General features: G+C 36.3%; 1 long non-coding RNA gene across 1 annotated transcript; it reads left to right on the top strand.

The window, feature by feature from the left end:
- Window positions 1–705: 705 nt before the first annotated feature.
- LOC132640924 (uncharacterized) lies at window positions 706–12,352 on the top strand. Its single transcript, XR_009582497.1, has 3 exons — window positions 706–1,377; window positions 4,589–4,643; window positions 5,260–12,352. It is a non-coding gene; the product is annotated as an uncharacterized LOC132640924 (long non-coding RNA).
- The last annotated feature ends 382 nt before the right edge of the window (window positions 12,353–12,734 follow it).

Below are 12,734 nucleotides of genomic sequence, written 5' to 3'. Positions count from 1 at the left end.
GTCTTAAACTTTTTTACATTTACCAAATTGAAAGTGGCAATCTAAGTAATAAAGGAATAAAATAGGGCTAAATATATGACACAAAAAAAAGTCATGGTACATACTTCACTTGCAAAAAGTTGAACTAAGGGGCCATGTAATTACCAAAAAGGTTTGGAAGTGTCTTGATTTGGATGAAACAATTTTTGGTATATCATGCAATAAATAGCACGTAAAAGGGCAAATTTGGAAGAGCTCTTCTTTTGATTAGCAAGATGCTCAACTAAATAGTTGAGATGCAACTAAGGACTAAAAAATTATTGGATTGCCCCTTATTATATATAGTAAATTGAAATAACGAACTTCATGATTTAAAGTCAATTAAGGCTATATTTGCAACTTGAGTCTATTTGCATAATTAACCTTATTAGATCATTTAATTGGTTAATTAATTATGTTTTGACCATAATTAAGAAATTTACACTAATTGATTTTTTTAATTATGGCTTTTTGTTAAAACAGTGTCAAATTCTTTCTATATATACGCGTATATACACAAGATACACACACATGTATATCGTATGTATATGCGTGTGTATATACAAGGCCATCCCTCCTCCTTCTTTTTTCTAAGTGAGCGGAGCCCAGTCCACATGTGGACCGACCCGGCCCACTCCGTCTTCAAATACACCAAACAGACCATTAAGGTCTCAGTTGGCAAGGGCAAGGGTTCTATAGAAGAAACCCTAGCCGTCACCCCCTCCCCTTTCTCTCTATATCGCGTCATTATGGCCAAATACGGCAAAGGTTCAGGCAAAGTTGCATGTTTTCAGTCCGTGTTCGACCTTTTTGGGTAAGAGCATTAATTGCTCTTACCCTCTCTCCTCCACACCACCATGAAACCACCACCAAAGAGGTAAAACCCTCATCTCGCTTACTTTTTCTGAATTTTGGGTCAAAATGAGTACAAATCCCTTTAATGGATTTTGTCTCTTATCATTTTTTGAATCTGTGGCTCCCATTGGTTCATGCAATACCAACGGGATTCAACAACGGACCTACAAATTTGACCCTTCATGCACTTGGGTCATTAATTTCTGACCGTTGATTTCCAGAAATTTGTTGAAAGTACCACATCGAATTTTGATTAGGGTTTTGAGATTTTCAGGGTTCTATCTAAAGAACCCCCAATTCACAATTTACAGAGGACCGAATATCAGACATATTCACTATAAAACTTGAATTTCTCAAGTTTTGGCATTTTGCTTTGAAACTTCAAATTTCCTCGAGTTAAGTTAAATTTTAAAACATTTTTCTTTGTTGGTGTATGGCTGAGCTTTGAGTTGAGAAGCAAGGATCTCCAAAGGTTCAATCTCGACAAGGCTGCGTCAACAAAAGGTAGTCTTTTATCCTTCTCATTTAATTTTTCTGTATTTTTTTATTTTTATGTGTTTAGTTCTAGTAGCATAGTATTAACTAGTGTTAGTGTCAGTTTACATTTGTGCTATTGACGTTTATGTATGTTTAGTGTAGTTTAGCTCCTATTTGATAGTTTATTTGCTTAGTAACTTGTATTAAAGTCATTATGGGTGTTCAGATTGAAGTGGGTCTACTTTGGTGTTAATTGTTGATACAGTTGTGGTGTCATTATGTAGTTAATCTGCTTAAAACCTCCTTAACCTGTGATTATTTGGTATAGTTTCTTGTTTTGAGTATGGCTTTGATATAATCAAGCCTAGATTGGTTCAGACCTTGGTCCAATACCACTATGTATAGTTGTTTATTCATGTCCACCTTCACTCCAACATCAATGTGTGATTTATTGCTCATGATTAACCCAGTTAGCTTGTTTAGACTTATATTGGCCTACCAACCCACCTAGTGTTGACTTAACAGTGTCATGTGATCTTAAAATTGAATTTTAGCTTCTAGTTTAGACAAGACATGTTTTAACTGAATCCTTTGGTTGTTTGCTTGTTAAGATTAAAATGGTTAATATGATATGGTCAAGTGTTAATCTAAGTATAGGCTGCCTAACGTGATTAATGTGGTCTATACCTCATCTCTTATAGTATAGATCATACTTATGGTATACCTAATCAATGAACCAGGAGACTTAACCATTAGAACTAGGTAGTTTGAAAGGTCATATGGGTTAAACTGTGTATATGGCCGTTAACAGTCTGATATTGTTGAGATTGTAAGGGTCTAATATCATGCAAAGCCCCATCCCTTTTCCCTTGCTGTTGATATATATATATATATATATATATATATATATATATATATATATATATATATATATATATATATATAAAGTATGTGCTGAGTATATACAAGATATACAGGACCTATATGCATCATAGTGTATACAAAAGGTATATTTTTGTATACCACATGAATAAAAATCCTAAAATCTGCTCTCGTACATTTTAGATAGGGTTTTAGGCCAAATCTGCTATTTAGTGTTTATTTTTGTGGGCCTGCTCTGAACTGCCTAGGACTTGGTTTCATTTTGGTTTACTATTTGGGCCTGGCTGAACTTGTATTCTTGGGCCTTTTAAGTATTATGTGTGGTTTTTCCCTGAAATCTATCCTAGAATTGTACATATCCTGTAATCATATATATATATATATATATATACCTGATTCAAATATCTGCTTTTTGTTTAAAGTCCTAGTTAGTTTAGTAAGAGACTTTAGGTGCTTTCTAACTTGTACATTCCTTTTCCGCTTTGTTTTGCATGGAACACTCGTCTGGGACGATATCCATTTCTTAAAACTTGTTGGGCCTAAGGCCCAACCTCCTTTGATCGAGTCCTTGAAGAATGAACGAAAGAGAAGCTAATATATGTTGAAGGCCCAACCATGGGTAAAAATGGTCATTGGTGGGTTTTGGGTAGGCCCACCGGTTCAATTCTCGTCCTTTATCTCCTTTTGTATTTTTATATATATGTGTATGTTGTATATGTAAACGAATGTGTAAGAAAAAATATTGAAACCCTATAGAGGTTAGAATTTAGGAAATGATTAGTATTTCTAGGAAGTCGCCGCAAATGATTTAAACTCACTTAATCTCTAGCATATGCATGAAACCGGTATTTCATAGTTTTCTTTAAAGATAAAAATGGTTTGGTAATTTGGCCAAAATCAAAAGAACTTCTGGAAATGGGACAGATTTACGTTTTGGGCCTTAGCCCTTTTTCTTTTTCTGAGAAAAATTGAAACTAGAAAAAAATGGATAAAGCTTTGAGTTAATTTTGGGCCTTAAGCCCACTTGGGATTCTTTTGAACCAAAACAGACTGATTCGCTTAAAAAGGTTTAAATAATTTGGACTTAAACAAATCTGCATATTTCTTATGACCTGGACTGTTTTTGTGCAAACTTAAGGTGAAAAAAATCAAATTTTCTTCAGTGTCAAATGGACTTCTCCTTCTAAAACTGATTTGGGCTTTAAGTCTGTTCAAAGACTCGAGGATTTTTGATGCTGATGGTTCAAAAGCCCAAACTTAAAGGGTATAAAACAAAAGAAATTACACTTGGACCAATTTGGAAATAAGATGGCTTTGGTATGAATATGACTTGACCCAATTGAGCTTCAATGGATTAAAAATGGACTTTAAAAACTTTCACTTCATATGTATATATATGTATAAAATAGGAGATATACTTCATATTTTTTTATATAGGTATAATAAAACCCATAAGTATTAATTCATTTTATTAGGATTAGAATAATAGTGACTCTACTCGGGAGAAATCTCAAGTGTGTCCTAGTCTGGCAATAAAGTGAGTTGAACACTTATGTGAATTTTCAAAATCAAGACCCCTTTTTTAAGGGGACTTTTTGTCAAATTTTTTCTAGAGTTTATGATACAAATGAATGATATTTTTATGGAAAACTGAACACTTCAAACCAAATAAATATATTGAAGCTCGTAGGTCAACCGTATTCTACGGATCTTTAATACTAGGGTGCGTAAAACCTTTTCTAGGGGATTACCAGAACCCTTATCTTGAACTTTGGTACAAAAAGATTTCTCTCTTTGAAAAATCTATTACCCAATTTTCCTAGTTTTTCTTTAATAAATTAGGTGGCGACTTTAAAAATACAAAAATCCAATTAGAGTACCAACAATCTCGTAATAACTTTTATGTCTTAACGCGCATAAAAGAGAACCATAACAGTTATAAAACTTGATTGAAGGAAGAAAGTGAAAAAATGAAGTCCAAGAATGAGTTAGAAACCATATTTAGATTATGGACTATTTTGAGCATGTTGTGGTTGTGTTGTTAAGCTAATTTCCATGTATATGGATAGTATCTAATGTTGTTGGTGTGTTGATGAGATTATGCTCCTTGATTGGGAAGAAAGGAAGTGTATAGTGGTATACTTTGGGTAGTTTGGTGTATATTCTTTGTATAGATAGTGAAAGGAGTATTTAAGGACTTTTGTAAGCTTGTTGATGTTATTGTGGGTTGTTGTATATGTTGCTATGGCTAGATAATAAGGGGAAGTGTTGCTCATTTCGTTTTAGAATTAAGTTATCGTTGATATACGTGATATACTAGCACCATCTAAGTTTGCATATGTATTCCTTGTTATAGGATTGGCGTGCTAGTTGTAATTAGCTCGATTGTTAGATTGCTTGGACGACTTGAGGTATGTTAAGGCTAACCCTTCTTTCATTTTGGCATGATCTATAACGAAATGAAACGTAAACAAAAGTCATTTCATAATGATTTTACTCTTAGATATACTAGAAGCTTATGTCCATGATCTTCTTATGATGTTATTGATCTTGTCTTATGGTTATTGATCTTACCTTATTGTCATTGATCCCTCAAGGTGAGATGTGTTGATGATGTTAGTTCCATAATGGTAATTGGAGGTATACCGACCTTCCGTAACTCTGATAGAGTCGTAACACCTCTGTGTGCTCTCATGCATGCATTATATATATGTACTATTTTACTACACCTATTGTACACACCACTGTAGTTGGGTATGGTATGATGATGATAGCCCCAAAGAGTGACTTAATAATGATGATGCAGCCCCACAGTGTGGCTTATATATATATATATGTATGTATATGTTTTTAAAAGAATGCATGCATGTCATACGTTCTCAGAAGCATTCAGATGTACAGGTTGACTCTCTCTTATCTTATGTTACTTTCATATCATTACTATGTTTCTTTCGTGTCTTACATACTCAGTACTTTGTCCGTACTGACATCCCTTTTTCCTGGGGACGCTGCATTTCATGCCCACAGGTCTTGGTATACAGGTTGACGGCCCTCCCAATAGGATATCAGCTCAGCCGACAGTGTTGTTGTGCTCCACTTGTTCCAGAGTTGCCTTGTGAGTCAGCATGGTTATATATGCATATGCATGGGTATGATGGGGCCCTATCCCAACCACATTATGTCATGTACTCCAGTAGAGGCTTGTAGACAGTTATGTACAATCAGATGTGTGTGTGTGATAGCCTTGTCGGCTCGTCCAGTATGTCCGGCTTGTTATGTAGCTATGTCCTTTTAGGGTTATTTTATTCTACTCTATTGCTTCTGTAAGTCAGCAGGTTATCTCATAACGGTCGTAATAGCTCACCTATGCTTATAATTATGTTATAGATGTATGTCTAGGTACTTGGCAAGTAAAGTCAGGTGTCCCTCATGGCCCTTCAGTTTAGGTCGTGATAAAAGTGGTATCGGAGCAGTTATGTCCTAGGGTTGTCTACAAGCCATGTCTAGTATAGTCTTGTTTATGGGTGTGTTGCGTGCCACACTTATAAACATGAGGCTACGGGGGCATTTATAATGGTTATCCTTATTTCGTATTCTAGATCGTGCTATTGAGCGGAGTCATAGGGTGTGAAATCTTCAACCCTGACCTTTGTTGTTATATAGTTTGATGATGACTTCTTCAGAAAGAGGCTACGGATGATTCGAGGATTACAATGACGACAAGAGGAGGAGTGTGTTACTCTTTAGAGGAGGACCCAAGTGAGGATATACCCTTCTTGGAGACGGACCCATCTGAGATTATGTCTTCTATAGAAACAGATCCGTCTGAGATTCAGGATGAATCAATACTACAAGCATCGTTCACTTTGATAAGTGTAGAGGAGCCATGAAAAGCTCTGATGTTATCAGTTTCACCTTTGGCTATAGCTGGGCAAGGAAGAGAAAGGCTAATGCTGGAAGTTGATCCCCAAGCTTCGTATTATGATTGACCAACAGAGAGTGCAGGGCCTTCCGAGAAACCAAGGAGTTTGTAGCCTGAGGACCCTATTAACCAAGGCTTGGTGGCTTCGTCGGAGCAAGGTTCAAATGAAGGTGGTGGCTTCGTCGGAGCAAGGTTCAAATGAAGGTGGTGGCTTCGTCGGAGCAAGGTTCAAATGAAGGTGGTGGCTAGACCGGACAGGTTAGTATAGTTGGTACATTTGTAGATGTTCCGGGTGGCGGTGAACAACAGACAGAGAGACAACGGGAAGAAGAATTTTCCCAGCCCATGTTAGAGCAATTCGTACTAGATCAGGGTTCTAGAGTAGGGCTATGGAAAGTCTCACATCCGTCGGAGTTTTAGGACCAGAGCAACTAATGATGAAAGGTATATTTGTCGCTTTGATAAAGTGTTAAAATTAAGCAAGTATGATTTTCAAATGTTTTATGTTATGCAACGACGGTAAGTCGTAAAACCCCAATGATTATATTAAGGAAAGGAAAAAAGAGTAATATTAAAGAGGAACCTTGAGTGGAATCTGTGGTCAGACGACAGGTTAAGAGTGTGACTGGTAATATGGTAATGGTATGATTAGACAAGAGAAGTATATATAAGACATGGTTCAACGAAGAAGAGTATCGGTTATAAGGATTATGATGCCTAATGTCTAAAGGGGATATGATACAAAATGTAGCCAAGGATAGTTATTGTTTGAATGTTAAAAAGGGATATGATTTGTTAGAAGAGGTAAAAGAACGATGTATGTTACTCAATAAGCTAGATATTGACGAGAGCCTTCTTATCGTATAGAGTATATTGGCAAGGGTGTTATATATAGGTACGAGCATAAGGATATATGAATCATGATTTGATCCGCAGGAATGTATAAGACAAAGGTAGGACCAAGGTATGGAACATTTTCCTCCAGAATTTTTATTACCACAGGATTATTGAGCTAGTAATACAAGGCTGAATAGCTAATGAAGGAAGTGATTGATGTTTTGAAAGAATTATTTGTATGATGGGCATTGGATGAGTTTGAAGTCGCAAATTGATACAAAATACGCCTTTCATTGATGAGACGAACTTGTAGTCTAAAAGAGACCTGCCTAAAGAACAGGTGTTTATGTAATGAAGAAAAGGAGGAATATTAACAATTAGGGCAGATTTTTGAGAATAGAATTCTATGCTAGATACCATTACAATGATGAAATGGGAGAGTGAGTAATAGGAGAAAGATGATTTCTGGAAGGACGGTAAGGAAAATTAAGAAGATCTCTTCGATGAAAGATTAGGCCCATCCAGGGCCAATACGTCTATGATAATATGTGACCCTTTACATGTATGTGAAACTGACCAGATAGACTCAGACGACGAATAGTTACGATTAAGATTAGTCGCGAAAATTGCTGGGAGTATGTACTTGCAGGAGAAAGGAAAGCTAAATAAGATGTTAAATATAGAGTAGCGGGCTAATACCTCAAGGGGGAAGATGAGACGACAAGTATGGGATCAGAAGTATGCCTTGTTAGAAGATGGACAGATAATAACAAAAAGGAATCAGAAACCACCTTAAAGGGATATTACGCTAGCAGGCAGATAAGGTGTAAGGACAATTTGAGGATAAACATAACCAGCCAGTCATATGCATGACTAAATAAAGATTGGGAGATAGCACTCCAAGGAAAGAACTACTCGAAGTTTCAAGATAAGGGTGTAACAGGAAGTTCAATAATGAAGAAACAGAGAAGGATTGAGTATGATGGCACTCGAAGTAAATAATGGACTAAGATAAGAAGTTAGGTGCAATAGCCACCGCGAGCTAGTCGTGTGGTACGAAGTTCTAGCATCACAGAACGGTTGGGAAAGCATTGTACAGGGAAAGCCTTAAAGGCAAAAGCATTCGAGTCATAATCTAGTAACATCTTTGTTGAGGGAAAGATGCGGAGTTAACAATAGAAGAGGGCTGAAATGAAAATGAACTATTCGAAGGAACGCGAGTACTTGACGGTAACAGCCTACTATAAAAAAAAATGTGTATGATTATATGGGAGCGAAAGGTTATAGATGATACGAGAATTCCAGGCAAAGAATAGTCAGGACGTAAAAAAAATTAAAGTCGCATTGTAAGTAAATAGAATAAGATGGACCTAAATGAGGATCTAAAGGCTAGTAGCGGTAGTGAAGAGGATTATGAGGAGTAAGTTTGTGTAAGACAGCTTCATTGCATTAAAATTAATAACGATGGATCTAACACCGAAATTGATACGTTTATTCAGGAAGGTAGCAGAAGGTTATGGAATTATACACCGTAGAAGTGATATAAGTATATGAGAAGCTTGCCAAGATCACTATAGATCTTCAACTAGTGAAGCGTATCGTAGCTGAGGATAACAATATCAAGATATGGTACATGTTGGGAAACCTGAGTAATGACATGGCATCCTAGATATGGTATTTTTTTTTTTTAAGAAAAAAAACAAAGCTCGAAAGGGGATTTAGGAAATGAGTATCTCAACAAGATGGATTCCTAAAATAGAAATACCGACTCTATGTTAAATGTATCAAGGGTAGATGATCTATTCAGAGACAACAAAGATGTATCACCTTAGTATATCAATAAAAAGGAAATATTACAGAGTTCATGGTTCGTTAATAAATAAACAAAAGCCTAAAAGACCGAGGTAAAAATATGGATATGTCATTGAGGAATGAAGGAATGATCAGTATGGATTTTATGATCATAAGGAATTAAGTAAGCTATATATGGAACTGTCCGGTTACCTAGCATTTTTTTTATTCGGTTAAGATGCTCAGTTTCTACTAACACCTGAAGATCAGTACATTCAGAGAAACCTGGAGAATGTAGGTTACTGCAGTATTGCTCTCCACCTTGAGATAGATGAGTAGGTAGAGCGCACTTTTCAGACGCCTTGGGATATGTTATGAGCATGTATGTTGGACCTGTAAGGAAGTTTGGATGACCAGTTAATGTGGCTTGAATCAGCATATGGTTGTAGTCACCATACCAGCATCCAGATGGACCGTATAAAGTCTTATAAGGACAGAAGAGTATCAGAAGATTTCAGATTTGATAAGGAGAACAATTTTATCCCTGGATACTTTTGACTTCACAAGATTATACGCAGAATGGGCCAAATGACCTACGAGTTAGATTTAGTTGGAATCCGCATATCCGGTCTTTCATATGTCTATGCTTCGTAAGTGTATTAGAAATTCTCCCAGAGTTGTGCCAGTTGATGATTTTCAGATTACAGAATAGTTACCGTATGAGAAAGTTCCTACTACCCTTTCAGATCGCCAAGTTCCAGGTTCGTGGATTGAGAACCAGAGATGTAGCCTCGATAATAGTACTATGAAAGAATGTGAAGGTAGAGGAGATGAATTGAGAAGCTAAGAAAGATATGAGATCCAAATATCCGCATTTGTTTCCGCTACCAAAGGAGACCTAGACTGAGATATCATTGTCTTCAAGTTCGTAGTATTTTATTACTTATGATTACTGGTCGTGAAAGGACATTATTGTTATTATTATTGTGGCCCTGTGTGGTGTTGCATTATTTGGGTTACTGCATGACTGGTTGGTGGTACTACAGTTACAAGGGAGACTCTGCCGAAATTTCTATAGATTTCCTGAGAGCCTAACATTTGAGGACGAATGTTCCTAAGGGGGGAAGGATGTTACACCTCAAAAAAATTCACGCTGTTTGCGTCGTAAGTAAACTAACATAAGCCGGAGAGGCCATGAAACCTTATAAGGATAAGTAAAACTTTTAACAAGTGTTAAGCAAGTATCTAAAGGTTCCCGGATCAAGTGAATCGAAGAAATCAAGTTTGTCAAAACTTTGGGAAAACTTGGTAGAATTCTGGATAGGATTTTTGGGCCAACTTGAGAGAGGTATATCTCCTATAATATGAGGATTTATGGAATGTATAACCTATGTAAATTCAATTTTAGTGAGTCTTCATTCCAATTCAACTGACAGATTGCAAATCTGAGAAGTACAGGATAATGTATGGCTCGTACAAAATTGCACGTCCCGTACCTCATTTTCCAGAATTTTCTAGAAGTTGGCGGAAAGTTGAAAATCTGACATCCCATGTACGGGATACATGTACGGGACGTATATGAAAGTACGGCCCGTACATTTAGGGCTTACTTTATGTCGGTTAAATTTTAAGTGAAGTTTTATATTCGTTTTTCTTCATTTAGTTTCGCTCTTCACCCATTTCTGACCCTAAAACTCTCCCAAACCCTCTCCATGAGTTCTTATACCAAACCAAAGAAAAACTCAATGGAATCAAGTGCTAGGAAGCTCACTAGGGTTAGTAGAGTTCAAATATCTCTTTAGTGTTGAAGTTGGAAGTTTCATCCTAGTGAAGTAATTTGATCCAGAGCTTGTTCTTGCATGATTAAGGTACGGTTTCATCTCTATTGCATGTTCTTGAGGTTGTTTGATTGTTATAAACTTGATTGAAGGAAGAAAGTGAAAAAGGAAGTCCAAGAATGAGTTAGAAACCATGTTGAGATTATGGACTATTTTGATCATGTTGTGGTTGTGTTGTTAAGCTAATTTCCGTGTATATGGAGAGTATCTAATGTTGTTGGTGTGTTGATGAGATTATGCTCCTTGATTGGGAAGAAAGGAAGTGTATATTGATATTGTATATTGGTATACTTTGGGTTGTTTGGTGTATATTCTTTGTATGGATAGTAAAAAGAGTATTTAAGGACTTTTGTAAGCTTGTTGTGTTATTATGGGTTGTTGTATATGTTGTTGTGGCTAGAGAATAAGGGGAAGTGCTGCAAGTTTCGTTTTAGAACCAAGTTATCATTGATATACGTGATATACTAGCACCATCTAAGCTTGCATATATATTCCTTGTTATGGGATTGGCGTGCTAGTTGTAATTAGCTCGATTATTTAGATTGCTTGGACGACTTGAGGTATGTTAAGGCTAACTCTTCTTTCATTTTGGCATGATTTATAACGAAACGAAACGTAAACGAAAGTCATTCCATAATGATTATACTTTTAGATATACTAGAAGCTTATGTCCTTGTTCTTCTTATGATGTTATTGATCTTGTCTTATGGTTGTTGATCTTACCTTATGGTCATTGATCCCTCAAGGTGAGATGTGTCGGTGATGTTAGTTCCATAATGGTAATCGGAGGTATATCGACCTTACGTCACTCCGATAGAGTCGTAACACCTCTTTGTGCTCTCATCCATGCATTATATATATATGTACTATTTTACTACACCAAGTCGCGCTATAGTCGGCCGGGTATGGCACCTATTGTGCACACTACTGCAGCTGGGTACAGTATGATGATGATAGCCCCAAAGAGTGGCGTAATGATGATGATGCAGCCCCACAGTGTGGCTTATATATATATATTCAAAAGAAAGCATACATGTCATACGTGCTCAGAGGCATTCATATGTACAAGTTGACTCTCTCTTATCTTATGTTACTTTCATGTCATTACTATGTTTCTTTCATGCCTTTCATTACTATGTTTCTTTTATGTCTTACATACTTAGTACTTTGTCTATACTAACATCCCTTTTGCCTAGGGACGCTGCGTTTCATGCCCGCAGGTCTTGATATACAGGTTGACGGCCCTCCCAATAGGATATCAGCTCAGCCAACAGCGTTGTTGTGCTCCACTTGTTCCGGAGTTGCCTTGTGAGTCAGCATGGTTATATATGCATATACATGGGTATGGTGGGGCCCTGTCCCAACCACATTATGTCATGTACTCCAGTAGAGGCTTGTAGACAGTTATGTGCAGTCAAATGTGTGTTTGACAGTATGTCCTTTCAGATTTATTTTATTCCAGTCTATTACTTCTATGAGTCAGCAGGTTATCTCATAGTGGCCCTAATGGCCCACCTATGCTTATGATTATGTTACAGATGTATGTCTAGTGGTACTTGGCAAGTAAGGTTAGGTGCATGGCCCTTCAGTTTGGATCGTGACAATAAGTTTGGCCCCCGCTAAATTTTCCTTTTTTGATTTTGAGATGATGTATTTTATACGAGTTAATCCCTAGATACATAAAGTGTTGCATTATTTCTGTTGTTTGTATATATTTGTACATATTAAAATTTGTTACAGGTGAAACTTTTGATTGCTTAAAATTTGGAGCCACTAAAACTATAGAGTGAAATAGTTCTGCCATAATATTTTCACTGTATTAGGAGCTACTGAACTTTTGATTTTATAAATTTTAACCACTTGATTATATGCCATTCACTGTACCCTTTAGAACATTAAGTTAATATCTTTTTCTCATACCATAAACAATTATACATATATAAGCACATATATAACTATAGCTGTATGATATATTTTCTACAAAGATATTTTTTCTACAAATAAATTCATTATATTATTAATATGTTATGCTATTTGTGAGGGCAGAAGGTAGTTGTAAATTTGACTAACACAAATCTGAAGTGACAGCTTCACAGAATAATTAAGTGATAGAA

This window comes from Lycium barbarum, chromosome 5 (genome assembly GCF_019175385.1).
Source record: "Lycium barbarum isolate Lr01 chromosome 5, ASM1917538v2, whole genome shotgun sequence".
NCBI lineage: Eukaryota > Viridiplantae > Streptophyta > Magnoliopsida > Solanales > Solanaceae > Lycium > Lycium barbarum.
The sequence above is the reverse complement of the archived record's forward strand: the minus strand, read 5'-3'. Positions and strand labels throughout refer to the sequence as shown.